The following is a 6,000-nucleotide window of genomic DNA, read 5'->3' on the forward strand; positions in this document are numbered from 1 at the left end:
TTTCCATATACAAATGGAACTGTAAAACTGTAAGCCTTGGAGAAAAGAAACTATGTGTTGTATTTCTTGAGTATATTACATTAGGCATCTAGCATATATAATAAAAATTATTTATTATGGTTAAATTGACTTGCCAAAGGAGCAAGAAACATTTGCATTGTTAAGGCAGGACCTGGGAAGATGGAAGTGAGTAATCCAGGCTTCGCTAAAGAAACAATGAAGCCAAGCCTCTCCTAGTGACAAAAGCATGAAATGATCCTAACTAGGGTCTTTCTTAGTCAAAAGGGAAATAACCCAGGGTAGTCGATAGAGTGCACATTGGCCTGAAAAACAGATTTGAGTGAACCGGATCAGAAATATGTGAAATTTTCAGCTACAAAGGCCCAGCCTTCCATGCATCTCACATATGGGCAACGCTTCCAGATACACAGTTACAGGAACGTGTATTCACCGTCACAGATATGGCAAAGGAATTGGGCAAGACATCATGGGATTTGTTAAATGGGAAATGATGGCACTGGATGAATGGAAGGGAGCAATGAGAGCCAGAGGAAGGGGACAGGGAAGTGTTACAGTTGGAAGAAGTGGAAACAAAGGGTTAAGAATACAGCAGGCCATTTTTTAAGTGACATTTTGGGTTGTACTAAGCACAGTTCTTAGAATTAAGAGCGCGGTGTCAGTTACTATCACTCACCTCTTTCGAGATTCATATACAACAACTGACTTTTTTTTTCCTAAGGATGATGTTTAGGACTCTAAGAATTCTGTTGTTAGAAAATACATGATGGTGATTTTTTTTTTAAATGTCACTTTACCCCCCCCCCCAAAAAAAAAGAAAAAAGAAAAGAAAAAAGAAAAATAAATAAATGTCACTTTACCTAAATCCACTGTGAAGAAATGGCTAAAAAACAAATCCCAGTAGAAGAAATTAAATTTTATTTCTCAAACTACCTCAAGCATCAACTATTCACTGTCTTCTTTGCCTACCCTTAAGAACTAGGGATTTGCGGTGAATGTGATCTACATAATCAAATCCACAATGTTAACATAAATATAATGCCCTCTGAAAATGTTCCATTATAGCTACTCTTTTACACCGCAGACATTTTAACTTTTTTTTTAACCAAATACTAAACCAGGGCGGAACAAAAGCCCTGTTATATTTGACAACCTAAGAAAGATTGTATGACACTGAGAACCCTGCCACATACAAGACTGGCAAGAAGTGCATGGAAAAATGGCTCGATGGATGGAAAGTGGAATTGGCCTTAAACATCAGTAATGAAGAACAGCTTTCCAAAGGCAGGCTGTGGCCCAAATCCCACTCAGGCCAGTTGGCTCTGGACGGAAAAGAGCCGACCCAGCTCATAAAGAGAAGATCCATATCTGAATATTACTTTACCACAGAGCGATGGCATGGCATCGTGCCAAGAAGAGACAAAAGTTCTTCTGATTATTCATTAGAACGGCAGCCTTAACCTTTTGAAGAAGTCCCATTCAGCATCCAAGCAGTGAACAGCACAGTTGGAGAGCCCTGACTCCCCCGGGGCTCCTTACACTAGACTTCAGCGCACTCAGGTGTAGACCATGCTTGTGCTCTGGTCACCCTGGGCACTCTCAATGTGTACAGTACCTTCAGGAGAGAAGTAAGGACAACTCTCCATATCCCTATGCCACCATACTAAAAGCATAAATGGAGGGACACCTGGGTGGCTCAGAGATTGGGCATCTGCCTTTGGCTCAGGTCATGACCTGGGGGGTTCTGGGATCCAGTCCCACATGGGGCTCCCCGCAGGGAGCCTGCTTCTCCTTCTGCCTGCATCTCTGCATCTCTCCCTGTGTCTCTTATGAATAATAAAAAAAAAATCTTAAAAAAAAAAAACCATAGTGGAGAACTTTAAGGTGTGTTCCAACTTCTGGGCCTACATTAGCCATTAGGTAACCACATTTTGAGTAAGCCAACTAAACTCAGTCTCCTGAGAAAATTTTGAAGAGTGATTAAAAAAAAAAAAAAAAAACCCACAGATCAGAAAACGGGATCAGAATCCATGGGGAGAGATCACTTAAATGAGAAAACAAGAGTATCTTCAAAGGGGGGAAAAAAGCATTTATAGCTAAAACAGTTCATTTCTAAGATTGATTTTATTGATAAAAGCAATTAAACTATTTGGGGACCTTATTTCTTTCAGGATATTTCCAATGATCAAGTTTCATGGATATTCAAACAAGGCCACTGATTTTAATAGTTACAAAGAAAAATGCCTAAAAAAGTGTGCATCCTGCTACATATTGCTATATGTAAAGACCAAATAAGGTGCATTGAAGCTCTCAATAAATTTGCAAATTTATTACAACAAATATAAGAAACCACAGAACTATGTATTATTATATAATATGTACATATGTTACACTATATACTATTAAATTTTTCTCATCTCCTGTAATACCTCATTTAAACATCAGGTAATACAAGTTATCTACTAATGGGACATTAACTGGGCATTAGCACAGCTCTGGCTTGTGTAAATACAACGCGGGGCACCTGTGTGGCACCACTGGTTAAGCAACCCCACTTGGTTTCAGTTCGGGTCCTGATCTCAGGATCCTGGGAACAAGCCCTGCACAGTACTCCATGCTCAGCGCAGAATCTGCTTATGACTCTCTCTCCCCCTCCCTCTGGCCCTTGCTCCCTCTAATAAATAAATCTTAAAAAAAAAAAAAAAAGAAAAAAATACAATGCAGTTGTATCCACAAGTGACCAGCTGAAATAGAGCACCCACTGTAAGCCTACTGTAAGGCTTCAGGTGGGCATCCCTCACTGGTTTCACTCATGGGAAGAAAACTGTCCTAAAGGAAGGGGGCCCTCCTCCCTCCCCTCTCCCTCCCCCCCTCCCTCCTCCTCCTTGCCCCCTCACCACCTGGGTGAAGAAAAGATTCCCAGGGGGAGAAAAGATCACCTTCGGAAGATGTAAAGCACAGTTGGAGAACTCACAGCACAAAAGTTTCTTAAAGCACAGAATAATAGCCATAGGGTGTTTGGGTTTTTTGGGTTTTTTTGTTTGTTTGTTTGTTTTTGAATAAAATTTTAAAAAGTCTCATCCTCTGGTTTCAATGAGGAAGTATCACCGATCTAACATCTAACGTATCTCACATCTCAAAAGGGGAAAGGAGCTAACACCCACTCTAATTTCCTCTGAATGTAACTGGACTTTGTAAGTAATGTAAAGTGATTTTTTTTAACGATTTGGCCCCTAAGGTGAATAATTTACTTAAAAAGGCACCTAATGAAGATGGAAAATCCATGCTTGGTCTTCTGGGCTGGGAGACACTTCTTTTGTTTCACTACCACTACCCGGGAGGATCTCCACGTATCCATCATCCCCAGTGACCCAGGGGGCCAAGTGGGCTTTCCTGTTTCACCAACTTGACGTTGGCCTGGGATCCTGAAATTGCTTCATGAGGGGTTTGGGGCGGGGGATCCCAAAGCTCTTCTTGGCCGGCCCTCGGTCTCCTCCCAGGTCCGCCGCTCCAACACGCACAGGCACACGCGCGCGCACACACGCACACGCACACACCACCTGCCTCAAGCTGCTCAAGCAACGAGCTATCGAGGTGAAAGGGGAAGAGGGGAACGTCCCCGCCGCCCCCACGGTCCGCTCCTCCTCTCCCCGGAGCCACCGCAGCCTCTAGTTTTCCAGGGCATCCCCACGCACTGGCGGGGCGGCCGCGGTTGGCCTAGGTCACGGGGGCTCACCGCGCAGAAACCAGGTGTGTGTGTGTGTGTGTGTGTGTGTGTGTGTGTGTGTGTGTGTTAAGGGGCATGATGTGCGTCCTCCAAGAGGAAGCGTTCTATTTTGTAGGACAAGTAGGGAAGCAGTCGAATGCATTCCGTGCTTTAAAAAAAAAAAGAAAAGAAAGAAAGAAAAAGAAAAAAGGTCAACCTATGAAAAACCTCAACTCCGACTGGGCATCCGGCAAATCAGCGGTGAACATTCCACCCCCTACCTTCAGGCGCGGGAGCCCCGAAGTTCGAGCGCGGGCGGCCCTCAAAGTCGGCGTTCGAAGCGCAGACGGGCCTAAGGTGCGCCTTTTAAACTTCGGTTGCGGCCACCTGCCTGCAGAGCCGTTCCGGGGCCGGCGGGCAGCCCGGGGAGCGCTTCTCCACGTCGACCCCTACATCCCCCCTGGCCCCCTGCCCGCATCCACAAGGGCCAGCGCGGTGGGCGCAGCCCGCAAGCCCAGGAGAGAGGACGGGGGGCTGCCCCCGGGGCGCCCCCCACCCCGCGCAGCCCCAGACGCCCCTCCGCCCCGGGCAGCGCAAGGTGCAGATGCTCGCGGGCCGGAACAAAAGCCGCCCCCACCCACCGCCTCCCGGCACCCTGACCCCCCCGGACCGCCACCCTGCACCCCACGCCCGGCGATGCCTCCGCCGGCCCCGGGGCGCCCCCCACCCCGCGCAGCCCCAGACGCCCCTCCGCCCCGGGCAGCGCAAGGTGTAGATGCTCGCGGGCCGGGACAAAAGCCGCCCCCACCTACCGCTTCCCGGCACCCTGAGCCCCCCCCTCCGAACCACCACCCTGCACCCCACGCCTGGCTGATGCCTCCGCCGGCCCCAGGGCGCCCCCCACCCCGCGCAGCCCCAGACACCCCTCCGCCCGGGGCAACGCAAGGTGTAGATGCTCGCGGGCCGGGACAAAAGCCGCCCCCACCCACCGCCTCCGGGCACCCTGACCCCCCCGGACCGCCACCCTGCACCCCACGCCCGGCTGATGCCTCCGCCGGCCCCGGGGCGCCCCCCACCCCGCGCAGCCCCAGACACCCCTCCGCCCCGGGCAGCGCAAGGTGTAGATGCTCGCGGGCCGGGACAAAAGCCGCCCCCACCCACCGCCTCCGGGCACCCTGACCCCTCCGGACCGCCACCCTGCACCCCACGCCCGGCTGATGCCTCCGCCGGCCCCGGGGCGCCCCCCACCCCGCGCAGCCCCAGACACCCCTCCGCCCCGGGCAGCGCAAGGTGTAGATGCTTGCGGGCCGGGACAAAAGCCGCCCCCACCCACCGCCTCCGGACACCCTGACCCCCCCCGACCGCCACCCTGCACCCCACGCCCGGCTGATGCCTCCGCCGGCCCCGGGGCGCCCCCCACCCCGCGCAGCCCCAGACACTCCTCCGCCCCGGGCAGCGCAAGGTGTAGATGCTTGCGGGCCGGGACAAAAGCCGCCCCCACCCACCGCCTCCGGACACCCTGACCCCCCCCGACCGCCACCCTGCACCCCACGCCCGGCTGATGCCTCCGCCGGCCCCGGGGCGCAGGAGCTTCGGAGGCACCCCCGCCCCCGCCCCCGCCCGGGTCGCCCACTCCGCCGCCGGCCACTTACTCGGCGTCGCGCGCTCGGGCCGCCTGGGTTGCGCGGGGCGAGGCCGGGCGCTCGGTGGGCTGCCGGGGGCCGCGCCCGCTCGGCCGCTGCTGCGCTCGGCGGCTCCCTGCGGGGCTGGGGGACGGCCAGGCGGGGACCCCGAGCCGCCTCGGCCTCCGCTGCGCGCCGCCGGGAGGGAGCGGAAGGCGACTGGGGAAAGGGAGGGGGCGCGGCGGGCAGGGCGCGGACGCGGAGGCCGAGGGAGGGAGCGCGCCCGGGGCTCGCGAGCTGATTGGGAAGCTCGTTCCAGCCCCGAGCCGCCGGGGCCCCCGGACCAACCACCGCTCCCCGTGGGGCGGGGACGCACACCGCGTTCCCTTTGCAAACTTTATGCCCGAGCCGTGCTGCTCTAGGTGCGCGCACCCCACGGCTTGAGAGGCAGGAGCGCCCAAATGCACAGCTGATAGCAATTTAGGAGACACTTGGAGCCCCAGACTTTTTTTTTTTTTTTTTAGCCATATTTGAGATGAAAAAACCCCGTCTTCCAAGGCAGCCTCTCCTCCCCTCTCCCCACCCCGCGCGCGAGAGCACCCGCCCCTGCCCCTGCACCCTGCTCCACGGACATCAGCTGTCAGCCGCGTCCCA

General features: G+C 54.0%; 1 protein-coding gene across 1 annotated transcript in view; it reads right to left on the reverse strand.

Moving 5' to 3' along the window:
- PTN (pleiotrophin) overlaps window positions 1–5,531 on the reverse strand; it is a 101,707-nt gene extending 96,176 nt beyond the window's left edge. The window contains exon 1 of the mRNA XM_077850065.1: window positions 5,377–5,531. The gene's annotated coding sequence lies outside the window, so the exon portion shown is untranslated. The remainder of the gene's footprint in view (window positions 1–5,376) is intronic.
- Between the last annotated feature and the right edge of the window lie 469 nt (window positions 5,532–6,000).

The sequence above is a fragment of the Canis aureus genome, chromosome 15, assembly GCF_053574225.1.
Source record: "Canis aureus isolate CA01 chromosome 15, VMU_Caureus_v.1.0, whole genome shotgun sequence".
NCBI classification, from domain to species: Eukaryota; Metazoa; Chordata; class Mammalia; order Carnivora; family Canidae; genus Canis; species Canis aureus.